At 42.0% G+C, this 19,526-nt stretch overlaps 1 protein-coding gene across 4 annotated transcripts in view; it reads right to left on the bottom strand.

Annotated features, from left to right (window-relative positions):
• LOC132862195 (teashirt homolog 2) overlaps positions 1-19,526 on the bottom strand; it is a 47,180-nt gene that overhangs the window by 25,057 nt on the left and 2,597 nt on the right. Inside the window, exon 1 of one of the 4 annotated variants that reach the window (XM_060894095.1) lies at positions 13,840-14,313. The exons of the other annotated variants lie outside the window; for them this stretch is intronic. The gene's annotated coding sequence lies outside the window, so the exon portion shown is untranslated. Of the gene's footprint in view, positions 1-13,839; positions 14,314-19,526 lie in introns of those variants that run through there. 4 annotated transcript variants of the gene reach the window in all.

Below are 19,526 nucleotides of genomic sequence, written 5' to 3'. Positions count from 1 at the left end.
TATTCTGTATTCTGTATTCTTTCCTGTCTAGTATGTAAGCCCAGAGGGTAGCATTGTCTCTAATGAACACTAATCTCTCAAAATTGTCACTTTGTCGATCGCAAATAACGTCAGACGCACATAATGTGACTGCTAGCTTTCGTGATGTACGCAGAATTTTAAAAATGCTGAAAAAGAAATCAAACATGACATTTGTAAGATGTCTTGTAAACTCCACCGGATTGTCATCTGCCATGTTAAAATTTGTTCGAGGGCCTGGAAGCCCCGCCCCTTTTCCGCTAGCATGAATTATCCAGCATTCCACATTGTTTTGTTGTTGTTTTATTTTTCACATTTTTTTTCGTGTACTTGAAGCGTACTCCGTCTTGTTGAGATTTTCAGTGGGAACACACCACTCTATTTATACAACGTGCGAATGGCATAGTGCAGAAGTATGCGATTTGGGATGCGGCTTAATGAAAAGGACTCTGTTATATAAAAGAATCGCATTCGAGGACGACGGCGTTGAGTAAACAGCAAGACTGAAATCTTGTGCTCCTTCCTGAGAGCTTAGAAAGATCCCACAGTAATCTAGGCCTGGGCTTCATTAGGTTATTCCAGTGCACATGACTGATTGCTGCCAGTCAACACGGCCCATTCACAGGCCTCGGTCAACACCCATCAACCCTGCTCAAGGGGAACATTCACCAGCAGCCAAAAAGGGAGTGGTGCAGGGTTTTTGTGGCATGAGAGCTGGATGGCATTGCAACAGTGATCCTTTTGTCCACACCTATTTAAAGACGTCGATTAAAGAAACTTTGTTGATCTGCCTTGTGGGAAGCAGTGTGTGACATGGCAGCGTTCATTTAGAACAAAAAAAAAATTGAAGAAGAAATTTATCCTGAATTTCATTTTCTATATAATAAACCCTTCAATTCTACAGTATATCCTGCACATACGCTTACATGAGGATCTGGCAACCGACTCTGTAACGGTCTGTAAAGAACATGACTGTCCTTCTCTTACCTCATCTTCATAAATCATCTTGTTAGTTGTCCTTTTATTTTTACTTTGTGTTCGGTTCCTGTAATAAACACGCCGGGTTTCTTAAGATTAATAGTAGCAGGAGTAATAATAGCAGACAAATCAGTACTATTTTGAGTCATGTGTGTTTTTATTTTGTTTGTTAATACAGCCAGGTGCTCTTTGTTTTCTATTGGGTCTGCTTGATGAGATTGGTGCATATCCCGATTGTACTCAACTGTTCCCGGTTCCACCTCTGAGTCATTTTATTTATATCCACCTGTTTCTTTGCTTCTTTGTGACGTCTTAGCATGGATTCCGTTCGTTAAGTCTTAGCCTTGTTTCTTTCATTGTTTTCTAATAGTTTTTTATGACTTCCTGTTGTAGACCCTCACCTGTGGTTCATTCTGTCTGGCAGGGGTGTGTGTGTGTGTGTGTGTGGCTGAATGGGGGGGTTGTTTGAGGTGGTTATGACTCTCGCTACAAACGTTCGTAATGGTAATAATGAAGAAACTTGGAAAGCTTGGAGTAAAATGGATGAGTTTACACGCGGTTGCGTCCAGCCTTGTCGTACTCCTTCAAAAACACACCAAAACCCTACTAGTGACTGTGAACGACTGATGTTCAAAAACCATCAGGAAACAAAATCCGCAGCGCGCCTCTACAGAATTGCACCAAACGCTGCACTACACACATTGGCTCTTACTAATCAGATGAATAAGTCTGCTTGGACAACATACAGCCGTTGTATGTGAAAATGACAACAGCTCAGAAAAAAAACACGACACTTATGTTTTTACCGATGGCACAAACACACAAATGTGCAACCTCAGACACATTTGATGGAGAAAGGACTGGGCAGTACATTAGAGCTCCCACTCCAGAGCTTTCCCTATTCCAAATGGGCTTTTTGGCTCGCCCATGGGTTTATGAATTGTCCACTCTAGATTATTACAGTAAGCGCTGTGATTTTATTCAGATTTTATTTTTTTGTGACTCGCTTCTATCCGGAAATGGAAATAAATAGAATATTGCAATATGCTGATCTTACAAGAAGTCCAACATTCCAGCAAATCAACATCTCAACTAGAACACGGTGTCAAAGCTGTCAGCCTGATGCAAATATAGTCTAGGACTAAAGGCCTACGAGGTAACAAACGGAGCTCATTTGATTCTTCTCTAATATTTACATGCAGTGAGTGAAAATACTCTCATCTTCAACACCCTCAATGACTATTGGAAATGTTTACTGTTCAGTTATATCTCCAGCTTATAGACTGGCTGCTATTCTACTGCACCACCTGGTATGATAAAAGACGAAGAAGTAGAAAAAAAATAATAAATAAAAAAAAAAAGAGATATAAAGGAATTGAGAGACAGCGATACAGGGAGGGCAAGGTGCCGGATGATGTTCGGCTGCAGTAATAAAGTCGGTAATATCACTATCTCACCCTCCTCTCCCAAGGATCGCCATAAACCTATTTCGAAAATTGCACCCATATATTTGTGCGAGACAGTTAGCTCATCCCGGTGACAGTGCAAACTTTTAGGGTGAATTATTCCCGTGTCATTCAGGGGCGTTTATCAAAACGGGTCAATTACTTGAGGGCCAAAATTTCAGAGTGCACTTGCCTGAGCTGACTTACATAAAAAGAAGAAAGCAGAGACGGTGAGACAGGGCAGGAGCACAGCCTAGAAGATTCTAGAAATAAGCTGGACGTGTTTAAAAATACATATTTTCTGCGGGGCTGCGAGAAATTCGGACTGTTCACTTTCCGCCGCGCTGACACCGCCGTGTCGTTCTTAAATAAAAGAAATAACAATCAGTAGCAAATTGCTGTGGTGTAAGTGGAATAAAACGCCTCAAGGCCAGCTGTTGTATGAAAATAATAACTATTTGCACTGCTTGCTTCTGACAGCACAGACTGTCATGTTTGATTACTTTTATAAAACCCAGATTTAAGGGTCATGTGCATGCTGCGTGTCTGACTAAAGCGTTTCTTTCTGCTCATCAATACAAGCACATTTCTGAGAGAAATAAGGCTGAGCCTTCATATGACTGCCTTTCATGAATAATGATCAGTGTGGGCTGTTTGCAAAACCACACACCCTTTTTACTCATTGTGCCTGTAGGCAGCTGCACATTCCTACCACTCATGATCTAAGCCTGAGGTTCCTCGATCTGTGTGTGTCTGTGTGTGTCTGTGTGTCTCTGTGTGTTTGGTTTTGTAATAGAAGAAACACGTTTAAAATAGACCAACGTGCGTCTCGAGTTAATACACCGCGCAGCTCCCAGTTCTTTGTGGAAGCTTCTGGAGAGGCTTAACTAATCTCAACAGTGGCAGCCTTTAAAGAGCACGCGCTAAAACCGTACAGCGTCATCAAAGCGCTCTGGTAATTACAGAGTTAAGTCATCTGACTTCTTTTTTATTACTGTCAATTTCCTCGTGTGGAAGAGCAAAAAAGATACACCCACCGCTTTAATCACGGGTTTGATTCACTTTGGTGCGGCTAATGCAACGATATCATCCGGCTTCCACAATGCCTTGTCGTGTCTCCCCTTTGTTCGAGATGACAGACACTCAGAACGGTGCGCATCAAAAGACAGCCCAGGGACAAAACTGATTCAAAAAGGCACGGCAGGATAATAAGCCCAGAGTACATACATGACTCATATTAACTTAAGCTCAATCTGTTAAAGTCTAAATGACTGTAAATCTGATCTGTCTGGAATCCACACAGTAGAGTATGGTGTTGTGGATAAAGTCAAACACTGCAGTTCACATCCAGCACTGTTTATTCTGATTATATTTAATTACTAGTCCAACCTTTACGCCTTTTGTATTGCAGCGCCGCAATTTAACATCGCAGTGTTCTTGTGTGGTTAAAAAAAATCAGTCAGAGACGGTTTACAGACGATGCAAAGGGTGAAAAAAGGGGAAGTCGATTAAGCTCAGCGATTTCTGTCTTTTTTTCTTTGACTCACTGTTTTTCCTTTTTCTGTTTGCTGGCTGTTGTCTCTGCCACCAAGCAGTTCCTGACTGTACATGGTAATATTAATACATCCTCCTTAACTCTCCTTAAACATGATGTGTTTGTTTTCAGGTCTGTCTTACTTACTTATTCTATAAGTCCATTCTGTTTGACTAAATCCTTCTGTATTTATATTTAAACCATTACATCATGAATAAGGAAAGGTCAAGCAAAGCTTCGTAACGATATTGCTAGAACACTGTCGAGAGGCTGAAGATCTGCATGTGGCTTTTGTTAAATATCGTGATCGTTGCTTACGAACCGAAATTCAAATAGCGGCATGATGATGTTCCTTTCTGAGTCTGGTTCCTCTCAAGGTTTCTTCATCGTATCATCTCAGGGAGATTTTCCTCACCGTCGTCACCTCAGGTTTGGTCATTAGGGATAAATGTTAGAGATAAATAGCAACTTAATTTCAGACTTTAGCATTTCTATTCTTCCGTAAAGCCGCTTTGAGACGATGTGGATTGTTAAACTGCATTGAATTCATATGATGGTTATGACTGTAGATTTACTGTACGTCACTCTGTATGACGTGTGTGAGAAAACTCAAAACATGCCTGAATTAAAGTTGGTTTATTGAGAGAAGAAAAACAAACAAAAAACCCTTTCTAATTTTAACGTAATAACTTAATAAATCAATTTTTTCAGTCATACTCCAAGTTCGATAACCAACTAAAGCATGTTATGTGCAATAAGGAAATTTCACATATACATATATATATATATAGATAGATAGTCGCTGTCAGGCGGAATCCTCGTATCTCCAAAACCATTACTTTTCAGGAAATTAAAAAAAACGCTGTACCTTATCTGCAGTGCACAGGGTTTAGTCTGCGTTGCAGTGGATTGTCTTGCACTAAATTCCTGTCCTCAGACGAGCACCAGAACTAGCGGGGGTCAAGATTTTTTTTTCTTTGAACCCAGTGTTTTGAAGACATTTACCTCAGAAGACATGTTGATTCGTTATTGACATGTTGATTCGACTCTTATTAAGGAGAAATATGCCGTGAAGCTCTCCCGCGGTGTGAGGAAGAGGTGGACAGTTGAAGTGTCCAATGGAGTTATGAGATTTGTGCTCAAGCTATTTTCAAGACTTTAGATTGGTTAATAACTTGTAAAAATAACAGACCCACGTGGGGACTGACCAATATGGACATACGAGGTTTCCGCCTGACAGCGACGATATATATATACAGGGAGTGCAGAATTATTAGGGAAGTTGTATTTTTGAGGATTAATTTTATTATTGAACAACAACCATGTTCTCAATGAACCCAAAAAACTCATTAATAGCAAAGCTGAATATTTTTGGAAGTAGTTTTTAGTTTGTTTGTAGTTTTAGCTATTTTAGGAGGATATCTGTGTGTGCAGGTGACTATTACTGTGCATAATTATTAGGCAACTTAACAAAAAACAAATATATACCCATTTCAATTATTTATTTTCACCAGTGAAACCAATATTACATCTCAACATTCACTAATATACATTTCTGACATTCAAAAACAAAACAAAAACAAATCAGTGACCAATATAGCCACCTTTCTTTGCAAGGACACTCAAAAGCCTGCCATCCATGGATTCTGTCAGTGTTTTGATCTGTTCACCGTCAACATTGCGTGCAGCAGCAACCACAGCCTCCCAGACACTCTTCAGAGAGGTGTACTGTTTTCCCTCCTTGTAAATCTCACATTTGATGATGGACCACAGGTTCTCTATGGGGTTCAGATCAGGTGAACAAGGAGGCCATGTCATTAGTTTTTCTTCTTTTAGACCCTTTCTTGCCAGCCACGCTGTGGAGTACTTGGACGCGTGTGATGGAGCATTGTCCTGCATGAAAATCATGTTTTTCTTGAAGGATGCAGACTTCTTCCTGTACCACTGCTTGAAGAAGGTGTCTTCCAGAAACTGGCAGTAGGACTGGGAGTTGAGCTTGACCCCATCCTCAACCCGAAAAGGCCCCACAAGCTCATCTTTGATGATACCAGCCCAAACCAGTACTCCACCTCCACCTTGCTGGCGTCTCAGTCGGACTGGAGCTCTCTGCCCTTTACCGATCCAGCCACGAGCCCATCCATCTGGCCCATCAAGACTCACTCTCATTTCATCAGTCCATAAAACCTTAGAAAAATCAGTCTTCAGATATTTCTTGGCGCAGTCTTGACGTTTCAGCTTGTGTGTCTTGTTCAGTGGTGGTCGTTTTTCAGCCTTTCTTACCTTGGCCATGTCTCTGAGTATTGCACACCTTGTGCTTTTGGGCACTCCAGTGATGTTGCAGCTCTGAAATATGGCAAAACTGGTGGCAAGTGGCATCTTGGCAGCTGCACGCTTGACTTTTCTCAGTTCATGGGCAGTTATTTTGCGCCTTGGTTTTTCCACACGCTTCTTGCGACCCTGTTGACTATTTTGAATGAAACGCTTGATTGTTCGATGATCACGCTTCAGAAGCTTGGCAATTTTAAGAGTGCTGCATCCCTCTGCAAGATATCTCACTATTTTTGACTTTTCGGAGCCTGTCAAGTCCTTCTTTTGACCCATTTTGCCAAAGGAAAGGAAGTTGCCTAATAATTATGCACACCTGATATAGGGTGTAGATGTCATTAGACCACACCCCTTCTCATTACAGAGATGCACATCACCTAATATGCTTAATTGGTTGTAGGCTTTCGAGCCTATACAGCTTGGAGTAAGACAACATGCATAAAGAGGATGATGTGGTGAAAATACTCATTTGCCTAATAATTCTGCACTCCCTGTATAATAAAAAATCTTGTTTCCAGATTGTTATTTTTCTACATTTTTGTTGTAGATTTTTTTCTAACTAGATTTTTTTTTATTTGTTTTGGATTTGAAATTATTCTTTTTTCTTTCTGGTTTTTTTTTTTTTTTTTTTTTGCTATTACCTTTTAATTTGCCATCGCATTTCAGAATTTTTTTTTTACTGTTGTTTTTTTATTTGTTGCTGTAGTGTTTTGTCTTTAGCATTTCTGCCAAATTTTCTGAATCGTTTTCAGACTTTATGTTGCTTTTTCGTTCTTTTTTCCTGTTAAAGTGTTTAACATTTACAAACCACTTTATACACCCACTGCATACGTCACTAGACGTTTATTTCGTTCATAGAATGAATTAGATATTAAAAAACAAATAGCAAATTGGTTTAACGATCATTTCATAATGCAGCTGATGGCAGTATAAAGGTATACTGATAATCTGAATCTTTAATTACACTGTTTTTGTGTACTTCAGTTTGAAACATGCCGTAGATGTTAAAGTCACTGAGTGGCAGGCGGCAGCTCCAACGCTCTAAAGCTGCTCCTATTTGACGTGGGTCGACTGAACTATTGTATTAATACGACACAATTACGGTGGTGTCATGTAAGGTAGCAGAAAGGAGACCGCAGACGTAAGAAGGAGGGAGGGAAGAAAAGCCAGCCTTCTCTCTTCATCTCGACTAAATCAGTGCAGGAAATGAATATGGATGGCCCGAGGCGCAAGGGGAAGGGAACACGAAGCCTGATGAGCTCCCTGAAGGAGGCGTTTGGACAGTGACTGCTACCTCACACACACACACACACACACACACACACACACACACACACGCACACACACACGCACACACCCACCCACAAACAAACACACAGTCGGCATGCACAGATGTTTCATACGGAAAATACTGAGAACAACAAAAATAAAGTAAAAAAAAAAAAAAGGTTAATTTGTAACAACAAATCAATTTCTGGCATGAACGCGTGCAAGCACACACACATACACACACACACACACACGTGTCCATATGAATTCATACAGTATGCACGAACACAAATGTTTCTGCTGCACACACACACGGACACACACGCACGCACACAAAAACGTGTCCATATGAATTCATACAGTACACACCAGCACAAATGTTTCTTCTGCATACACCCACCCACACACACACACACACACAAACACACACAATTTTCTAAAATGCCTCAAAACCTTTAACAATGTAAGGAAATACACTAAATGTTTTTTCTTGTAAACGCGTCCGATTTGTGACAACAAATACATTTGCAAGCCCCATCGCTCAATCTTGGATGAACGCTCGAATGCACACGCATGCACAAACCCTTAGTACACAGAGCAAGAGTCAAAATAGGCAGATTAGTCAAAAGCACGCCAAAGTGACAGCACCTCAGCGGAGGGGCATCAAGCAGGTGCTTTTTGTGGAGGCCACATGTGTGTGGTGACACACACACACACACACTCACACGCACAAGTCTGTGTGATTGATCAGCATGAGTGGAGCAAGCAGGAAGCAATGAGTCATGAATCGAGGCTTCAGGATGTCCCGGAGGTCCCGGCAAAATAGAGACACAGGGGCCAAAGCCTGGTCAAATGCAACACACACACACACACACACACACACACACACACGTTTTCACTCTACATTTGAGCCGTACATTAAGTATGGACTGAAGCGCAGCAGGAATGTGCTGTTATAGAAAAATAATTAACAACAGGGAAGTGTGAAACAGATTGCTTTAGCGGGAATCAACAATAATGCGTTTGTGTTTTTTGAGATAAGCGTCTGTGAAAGTGTGGTGCCGTAACGACCCCGGCTGAGAACAGACCTTCAGATGGCATGTGGTCACTGGTCGTCGTATGAGGGTTCAGTTCTAGTGATGGGTGAGCTAGAGGGGGGCTGAAAAATCTGCCACGACAACACATAATCCACGGCCGGTAACAGTCGGTAAGTGTATCTGACAAACCCAGCCCATGAATCTAGGTATAAAGCTGGTGTACCTAATAAACTGGCACTGGAGTGTATTGTCCAAAGATTTAAAAAAACATAAAAAACATAAAGATAACCTAAAGCCCACAGGAACAGGAGCAAATGTAAACGCTAACAGGAACTAACTTTCTTGGATGTTGAGAATAAATAAATAAATAAATAAATAACTTGAGGGTAGTAAGAGCAACACTGGTTCTACCACTGATGACGTCCTTATTACAGCTTGCCAAGTCTTTACTTAATAGTAAATAATAAATCTTTCAATATTTTTTGCGCTTCCTACCAGCTCACACACACACACACACACGTACAACAATAAAACCCCAATTGAATCTTTTGTGTCCTAACACATGCTCCAGATGTCGTGGGTGGGGTGTGTGGGGTTGGTGGTGAGTGAAGTGGGGGGTTGTATATAGATGGAGAACATTGTTGAACTGCACTAATAAGCTCACATCATCCTCAGGCCATCTGCTAGCAGGTTGGCACATGGCTCCGTGTATCCGAATGATCACCAGGAAGTCCCTCTCTAAAATAGAACGCACCTCAGCCACGTCTCCCTCCCCCGCCGTCTCACGCAAGCGTTGTGCCAATGCAGTCATTTGCATAAGTTTTCCAGTGACACGGATGAATTTCAGAAATCCACGCTAAAGCTCTCTACCTGCTTTATGGTTGCAGTTAATCCTAACAGAGCTGCAGAAGAGTAGTATCCTGTTGATACTGAGCTGCGGTTATTGGTTTCAGTAGCTCGGATCTGAAAGCGTGACCTGTGCCAGGAAATGGTGCTCTGTTTGTCCTAAAGTTAGTCTTTGCTTTTAATATGCCTTCTCCTGATGTTTTTTTTTGGCTCTCGAGTGTGAGGGTCAACTGGAACTTGCGAGTCCTGGCCTTTGGTGAGGACCAAACTGAGAACCCCTGATGAGGTTTCCTGCATTTGTAGCTCACCTGACTGGAGGTTCAGGATTCTGTATACTAGTCTCTGTATACTCTCTCTCTCTCTCTGTCTGTCTGTCTGTCTGTCCACTCATCTGTCCATCCATCCATTCATCTCTGATTTCCATCTCTGATTCTGATCTCCATTTCCAAGCCTCCACCCTGCTGCTCCTTGGATGTTTTTTGTTTTCTGCACCATTCTGTATAAACTAAAGAGACTCGAGAGATCAACAGTCTATGTACTACACACACGAGCCACGCACAAATTCATACAAAAATTCATGCTTGTACTATTTTGCTGCAGTTTTGATGACTCGGTTTTGCTGCAAGTTTTCTCAAAAATTGCCTTGAAGAATTATTTGAGGCTTAAATTAGCCCAAACTGCAAGCACAGGATCTTTCAAATATTGTTGAAAATATTCAAAAGATGTGTTACAGTACAGTTACAGTAAATAATGTGATACAGTATATGTCACATGCAGTGTTAGTAAGCAGATGGAATCCAACCTCATGTGACTAAACCACTAATAGCCTAATAGCCTGCCTTTAGCACTAGGTTGTTGTTGTTGTTTTTTTACTGAAATAGTTTTGTAGATTTTTCTAGATTTCTAGTAGAGGGTGCTGGCAGGAAGTGGCCTATACTCATCGCCTCTCGTACGGGAATTGTCCGGAACCGGACGAGCAGCAGCCTTCATTTGCCTGTGATCTGCGACGAATGGGCCGAGCTGTAATGACTCCCTCCGGGTGCGTAATGGCAGGTATTAGAGCGCTTATCCCAGCAAGCCCTTCAGCTTTCCCAGGACAGACACACATGGCTCCACTCAGGCGAGCAGGCGTCCGCGGTGGCCGTTCCAGCTCTGAGAGGAACAGCTGGAAGAAGGGAACTGAGTGAAGGGTCAAGAGACGAGTGTGAGGGAGACTTGTGAAGAGGGTGGGCAGACATGAGGGGAGGCTGGGCATAACATCAAATGTTGAATAGGAAAATTAGGGTGGAACTTTGAAGGTGGATGAGATATAATAACCTCAGCCACAGCGTAGAATTATCAGTAATGAAACATGGGGATGGTGGGATTGATTTTTCGAACTGTTTTAATTATATTGTTGTAGTAATGTTTGGCAAGTACGCTAACATTTCATAAATGGTAAGATTTAGCATCAGATTTTATTTCTTGTCCTTCCTTGTTTTGCTTTTTTTTCTAATTACATATAGTCCTTAATACTAGGAATTTGGGCACAAAACAATAACTATTATTATTCTTATTATTCTTATTATTATTATATTATTGTTGTTGTTACTAGGCTACATTTTGTAGCTATTACAAATTTGTACTAGTTTGATTGCTTGCTAGTTTTAATACACAGGCTAAAATCGAAAAGCAAATTGAAGGCGGGTGATTCGTCTTTTTAATGTTTATTGAACTGAGCTATGAATCACCAGCGTTGTTTTTTTTTTCTTTCCCTGACAGACAACAAACAAGTACATAGCACTGAAATACTGAAGTACTGAAGTATTTTGCAGTTTCACACTGGACAACCTTCTACAGATTACACAGGTTTTTTTTTATATAGTAATCCCAGTTTAATGAGAGAATAAATATAAATATGAATTACGATGTTCTAGTTTTGGAAAATCAATTTGTGCATGTGATGGAATTTGGGGAAAAAAAAAAAAGTTTTGTCCCCACAGACTGAATCCTGGGAATCTGAATAAGACCCTGATGTAATAATTTAGGAGTTGAGGCGAGAGGTCATCTCTAGTCCCCTCGGAAAGTGCCTACATTGACACACTTCTGCGGGACTACGCAGCGCTTTAGATATAAAACGTTCGAATTATAGTTAAGCCTGTAAAACACTCTAAGCCGAGCCCGAGTTGAAATCCAGACCTACTTCCTGGCTAGATCTCCTACACGCTAATGTGAGTTTCTCAACACTTTTACCCTTTCATTTCCAGAAAGTCCACCCACACTGAGGTTACAGGAACCCTCCTCTGGCTGAATCAAACAGCGAGAGCGCACTGAAAGGCCTGGCATCGTGTTTTGTTTCAGACAGATACAGTTGGCCCACATCGAGGCATGCATCATCCTGTACAAAGGCTCCACTGTGCGCTATCAATCATGTGAAGCCAGCTCGGAGCCATAAATCCCTCCTTTGAGGAAATTCCCCCTTTCAAATTTACAAAATGGTGGTGGTGGGGAAGAGAGACGTGCTCGTTGAAATGTCAGAGGAATGATGAGATTGAGGGATGAGGCCAGATGTGTGGGGGATTTTGATTTGGTTCGGCAAGCACTTCTTGATTTCGTGCCATGTGAAGTTTCACAGAGCGACTTTTTAAAGCTGATATTAAGCAAAATGGGGATAATTATGTTCTGGAATCCTGCCAGCGTTGTGTATCTACGATGTGTACTGACTGTATAAATAACAGGAATGTCTCTTTTTCCTCTCTTTTTTCGTTCCTCTTATCGTTCTTGCATGACAGCATGGATGTAACATCTTAACCAGCACCTCTAATGCAGAATCGTCTGAAAGGCTTCGACGGTACACGCTGACGACTTTTCAAACTAGAACGCCGTTCGATCCTTTTACCGGGTGAAACATGTTCGGTTTCATTTGGCTGGAAGAAAATCTGTTGGACTAATTTCCAATCTTCTAACCGATTGCTAGAAGACTGAATCTTTTGCTAAGCTGGAGAATGTTTCCTGAAACCCAATTAATTGGAGGAATGACATTATTTTAGATCTTTAGTGAGCTCATTTTATCAGCTCAGCGTAACTCTGCATAATTTCATAATTTCTCGTTTGCCCACATCCTAAATTACAATATTAGTCATATACTCATTATAAGGGCCATCAATTTGGGGCAAAATTCCCATTAGCCAGATAAAAATACCAGTTAAGCCTATTCGTCAAAATACTATCCAGTCTATTGTATACAAATGACAGTGAGATAGATGACCAAATGTGTTTTAATGGTGAAAAAAAATGTGAATTACTCGCTTCTCGATACTGACGTGGTATAACGGCAAAAAAGGATCACGATCGGTTCTCAATAGGATTAAAAACACTGATATGTTTAAAGAGATATTCATCAGCCAGAAAACAGGATCCCTTTAAACCACAGAGAAGTCTCGGCTAAATCGGAAACTCGCCACTTGAGGCGAGTCAAAGCTCACACGTAGTTCGAATGGACAACCTATGGCAAATTTAAACACTGATAGCATCCGATAGCGCTGTGGTGCAAGAGGAATGAAGCGTGATGCTATAGTAAGATAGTGAACGCTGAGCTTCCCTTAATGACGTGTTGCACTTGAGTTAAATGAAAAGATTGACACATTTCGACAACTTGTTCCTGTTATCGCTTGCGTTATGACAATAAACAAGTCACTTCTTGCTATTGAAATGAGTAAGGCAGCTTTTTACAGAGAAAGCTTGAAGCTTTTCACGTACGACCTCATGGAGTCTTATGCCGCCATTTATTTAAAACCTCTATTCTGGAAACTCAGTGAAAGCATCACTACAGCAGAGTTATCACCCTTGTGACGCTGATATTCGGTACAACCGCAATGCTGTTAAACGATCACCGAAGATGAATATGTAAGTGCCAATATCTGGTTAGATGATATACAACATATTGCGAGCAGTCCAGAGATGTTTCTCAGTGTTCATGCAGCAGCAGCTCTTCCCCTCGTCCTCTTCATTCTATTCAAATTCATTTATCTGTATAGTGCTTTTGACAATTCACATCTTTACAGAAGCATAGAAGCAGAATAAAAATTCCAAGTTTGAAATTAAGCTCCTGTTTATCTCTAATATTTATCCCTAATGACAAGCCTGAGGTGATGGTGACGAGGAAAAACTCCCTGAGAAGGAACCAGACTCAGATGGGAACCTCATCCTCATTTGTACGACACTGGAGAGTAAATAATATAAATGTACTTAATGTCCTTTCTACAACAGTTTAAAGTCTGGGATAATGTTCAGTGTGTATTTTGCATGGATTTTTCTCTACTCAGTAAATCGGTCATATCCATTTGTTCCGTTTCCTGGAATTGCGTGTAATGAACGTACATACTGAACTGTTTATTCTGCGATATACCTGGATCGTCCCATCTGCAACTCGCCGTCCTCTGGAGATTCCTGGAACGATTCTAAAGTAGCTGCACGCACCAGTGCATCTTTCACAGAGTCCTTAGAGAGTAGAGACCCCACTGAGTCGGCGCTGAAGCCCTGCCGATGTTTGCTGGCTAGCTCTTTGATGGCTACGTGGGGTACGTGATGTTCGACGTACATGCGGATGGTCTTGATTTGCGCGAACCTCTTCATCTGCTGCATAAAGCTCAAATGTTCCCAACAGCCTGTCTGACTCACTGGGAATTCCACGTTCCTGGAGTGGGGGAAGATAAACTTTCGGACACTTTCATTACTACCTTTATGTAATGGTATAAATCTGGCTATTGTTGATAAGAATCCATATGTCAAACGTACACACCGAGTCGCCTTGGAGTTATCATGTGAGGGTGTAGAAACGATCGTGCTTCTTTATTCAGGCAGACAGATGTTTAATGGTGAAGCGCACGCTGTTAGCTGTAGACACGTGTACTTACTAGAAAAAGACAATAAATCGGCTACGCTAATCAGTTACACAGAGTACGGTGAGAATTTTCCAGCCGGCAATTCTGAGTCGCTGAGGTGATTGTCTTAACACCTTAGCGCTAAAAGACTAAAAAACGCATTCGTCGACTTCGTAGACCGGTTAGCCAACTATCTATCAGAACTGTAGGCTTGTTTTAACACAAAATCAAAACCAGACGCTATTCAGAGGAGTTTGCGATGCTTTCCAAATGCCGGCAGGTTTTCGCCGTAGTTTTCGTCATTTTTGGACACAACTGTCACCGAAACCCCCTGCAGAAAATCCTGAAAGGACTGAAATAGTTGTGTGTTGTACATTCTATACAGTACATACGAGGCTGAACAAGCGAATGCTTGCGTCCACGCTACTGTGTTCGTTCAGTATTGTATGATAACGATGTGCGCGTTGCTGACTGAAATCGAAGCAATTTTTCAAGTGAAACAAACGCAATGCAACCGCATGGTGCTACTTGTCGATAAGACGCTTTATCATCTGATCGTGACCTTTTCGACGCGACACGTCACGTACGGTGACGTCTGCCGTGTCCGTGGGCTCAACGCTTTAACGTTGTTAGTGTGCGAGCCATCAAACCATTAATATGTTCATCGAGTTCCTTTAATCAAATTGTAAGTACAACTGAATTATTCTATATCCTACAAGGACACCTGAGCTGTCACGGCTTTTTAATGAGTTTCAATTAAGCTGTTATTTGCAGAAGAATGGTGCGGCCGGTGCACGCAGTCGAGGTCTCGTTGCCCAGCAAGGACACACATAAACAAGACGTTTAATTACGGCAGGCATTGGAAACTCCACGCTCTGAAACATCATGTATGAGAATACGGATATTACAGTCAACTGTTAATCAGGTGGGAAAAATAATACTGCAGTTTTTTTTTTGGATTGGTCTGTGAATATAACGGAAAGTATACACGTAGAGAAAAAGCGTTTGCTTTGATTTATACACGTGAGCTATACTGACATTTTCAGGTGTATCAGGGCTCAAGTATGCTGACATTTCCTAGAGATTTGTACGAGAGCAGACATGCTGAGCTTACTGCGGAGAAAAATATCATCTATTACATATATATAATATATATATATAATCTCAGGGTTGTTCACAAAATGGTTTAAATCTACTGCTAAACATATACAGTACACATACATTACATTAAACGCTAAATAATCCCAAGTTCTTTAAAAGGTCATGCGGTCGTTATAGCCGAACGCGCAGTGGGCCGTCTGATCCGAGCTCTGGGTGACCTACGGCGGAAGCGAGCGTACGGTGTGAAAAAGCTGGTCGAGCTCGTACGGATAGCGAGGTTGATTCGTCAAATTAGCTCTTGTGTAATTGCGTGGCACAACTCGTCATGAAACATGTTGGTAATAAAGCTGTCGAGAAGCCATCAGCGGCCATGTTAAATGAAGACGCAAAAAGCACTGTGGGGGGTTGGAGCTGTCTGGACCGTGGCCAGGTGGCGAGATGGTCAGAACGCTTTCTGGGCAAAGATTTAGCCGGAGCACTTCAGATCGTGTCTTCTTCTTCTTCTTCTTCTTCTTCTTCTTTTTTTCAAGCCACGATTTTCTCAGACGCTTTAATTAAATGTCTTCGCCTCTAAGTCAAGGTTGAAACTTAATGGTAGTTAAAAACTAAAAATATGACAAACGCTCTCATATCGTAAACCGAGCATCGTATCCAATCAATTCTAAACTCTACTTGGGTAGATTTTTTATTTTTTTTTTTAATAAAAATAAATCACACACAAATACATTACGCATCCACGATCGAATAATCAATTCATTTTCAGCAGACACGGTGCACTCGGCCTAATTAAAGGACGGGATGCAGAATAACATGATAAATATAGCGCTTTTACCTGTGTACCTCAGTCTTCTTCATCGGTGTGTAGTCTTGCGAAAGTTTTCCTGTCTAATTGTTACAGATTGCACCATTAGCAAAATATTGTCATAGCTCCTGCACCCGTAGATAGTAGCGGGCGAGGGTTAATTTGCATAATAAATCTTAATTGAGACTCATTAAGCACTTGATTGGAAGCAAACCAGGTACACTACGGATCATTTTCAGATTAATGAAGTTTCTGGCTTTTCGAGCGACGCTATTTCTCAGCGCCGTGCGGCCGGTCGACGAGAAGGATGCGTTACGGGAAGATGGGGAGGTCAGCAGTGAGGAGGGAGGGGGGGACGGGGGACGGAGAGTGCTGGAGGTGGACGGGCTACCAAGATTTTACGGTTTGGATGCAGAAAGTGATTTGTTTACGTCTGTTCACGTCGAACGCAAAACACAGCAGAATGTAGTGTGAGGATCATCAGATACATCTGGGTTTGTGTATTAATGCAGAAAAAGCGGTGTTTTTTTTTTTTTTTTTTTTGTCGTTCGAATGACATTCAGATTATGTTGTGGAAGAAAATCGTCTTGGGTATTAGGTAATGGGTACAACATGTTCCTCTTGTCCCCTCGCGACTGTGACACATTTTAGACCGAATGAAGCTTTGTGTTTGTATGAACAGGATCCTATCACAGGGAACTGAGGTAAATATGACAGAAGTCGGAAATTTGATCCTCGCCCCCGGCACTTGTCCTGATACAGCCACTCCATCTGAGATCCATCTGGAGGTGGAAACATGACCCTACACTGATTGTTTTGAACAACTCCAGAGCCATATGGCCTCCTGAGGTGGGCAGACTATTAGCCTAACGCAATATCGAATGTCTTTGGTTTCACACCAAATCTTTGTTCCTCTCTATTTTCTCACTGAGGATGGGAGGTGTTTCGAGGTAAAAGGAGGTCCTTAAACAGCTGTTAAGGGCCCAGGACGCTTTTGGCCACGCGGCGCAGGTGTGTTCGCTGCAGGTTGTTCCGTGCGCTGTCTGTGAAACGCAGAAAACGCCCAGAATTCCTGCTAGTAATCAAATAACGGGAGCACAAAAGTGTTTTGTGTCATTGTTAGGCCCCTTTCACCCTTCGCCTCATTCTCGCTCGAGGAATCGACTTCTCTTCCTGACTGCTGATCCTCCGACCTCAATCTCCCAAGCCGGCTATCTGAGGAGACGAGGACAAAACGTCGTTTTGTAATTTCTTTTATACTCTGGATGTCTGGAGGGAGTAATGAGTTTTAGTCCGGCCGCAATAAAGTCTTCCCCATCACCTCGCCATTGTCACACTTAATGAGGAACGGAAAAAAAAAAAAAAAACAAGAAATAGCCTTTTCTATTTTTTTTTTTTTACAGAGATGATCGTGCGGAAACATTAGCTGGCCCAATTGCCCCCGCCGGCGTATCAAATCATGTCATTTGCCTGGAAACTGGCGCAGGTCTCTGAGGAAGGCGAGGTGGCACGGGTGCGAGGCAGCAGTATGCCCGCCTCGGGACCAATCACGGCAGAGTGGAGTGGAGAGAACGGCGCCTCCGGGGCACGCCGCTGTTCTTTTTCTCTCACCTACATGCAGCACCATCTTGCGTCTGCTGGTTCGGCCGCATGTAGCGCGCCAAACTGTCCAAACCCAGTAGACCAGAGGAAATACCATGACATCATATTCACACAACCGGATGACAGACTCTGTGGTTGAACTACTATAGTGACATAAACAAACAAAACAGGAACTAGTGGGATGTCTTGTGCAGCACATGGCTGCAACCGATCAAGGCTTGCACCATAACAAGAACTATGGATTGTAACAAAATCAGATCCAAACATTGCACATTTTCTAAGAAAAGACATTCACTCTAAATCAATATCATACAAAAGCAGTTAAACTGAGCCAGGTAAATAAGGCAGATGCGTCCATGCCTGAGTATTGAACGCCTTTTTTTCCCCCTTTGAGCTTAAATGCCTCTTAGGCAAATGACTGCGCTGGACTGCCTTTTCTACCTAGACTAGACAAACAACATCTGCCTTGATCCTCAGATGTTTCCAGAACAGACCACTTAGGAGGACTCACAGTTAGCCAATTCCCAGAAGCCGCTGTCACTCACTTACTGGCACAGCAACACTTAATGCCTTTGTCTGTTCTCCAATTTATCTTGTTAACAGCAAATTGGGCTAACGGTTCGAACTAGGAGCTATTGTAAAAGCGATAAGTGGAGGTTGGAAAACAATGCACAGGCGCCGTTGCGTTAATGTAATAACCTGCTACGTTGAAATGAAACCTGTTCGATGAGATTATCGTCGTCAGCAATGTTCGGTTCCCTAATTTATACCCCGTGTACCGAACGCGAGGAAAAGAGGAAAGCCCTCCAACCAGGTTAGTGATCATTTCTCGAATAAAGTTTACACCCTAACTGTCATATAATTAATCCTTAACTCTAAATGCAGTTAGGGTGGATATATAGTCCGAGGTAAATATATCCGACCTTCACACGAACGCTGACTGTCTCAAAGTCAGGCCACAAATATTAATTGAGTCGTTCAGCAGCAAGGGCTCTTTACTCTTCACTCGAGTGACTGTATTTTTACAATGTGGAACGATAAGCTGCAGATAGCACACGTAACACAATAACAGCCGTTTCACCCACGGAGTACTGCTATATCTTTATGGCCTGCACAAAAGAATTGAAAATGAGAAAAGAAAAAAAAACAAAAACAAAAAAAAAACTCATTGCTTGCATCTTCTCTGGTCTTATTTTAATACCTCTCTCTCTTTCTCCCCTTGTTCGCCCCTCCACACATCATTAAGCATATTATTATAACATGAGTGTCAGCCTGCATCTCTCCCTGCTCCATTCTTGCTCTGCCAGGTAATCAATTTGTCGTCACTCTCTATAACCCCAGTAAAGTCATCAAGCAAAATGAGTTACAGCTGCAAAAAGCCTTCAAGAATAAAAGAAAGGGGAGAGGGGGAGAGCCGGGCGGAGAGAAATGACAACACGGGCCCGGAATATTCGCCGCTGATAGCACATCCCAGGTCTTGAAGATGAAATATTAATGCACAATTTGTTTATCTGCGGGCCCACATCTCTCCTGCGCCGAGCTGTTAATTTTCTATCGGCACAGACAACGGATCAGTCAGTCATGAACTCTTCACGGTCATTACCGGGAGACGTTTTGATTAAGTATTCCTAATGTAGTGGATAGGAAAGAATGAAAACACTCTGCCTGCCAACTTTTGATTGACCATTAAGCCACTGATGAATGTGC

Source organism: Tachysurus vachellii, chromosome 19 (genome assembly GCF_030014155.1).
Source record: "Tachysurus vachellii isolate PV-2020 chromosome 19, HZAU_Pvac_v1, whole genome shotgun sequence".
Lineage (NCBI taxonomy): Eukaryota > Metazoa > Chordata > Actinopteri > Siluriformes > Bagridae > Tachysurus > Tachysurus vachellii.
Note: the sequence above shows the minus strand (reverse complement) of the source record. Positions and strands in the feature narration are given on the sequence as shown.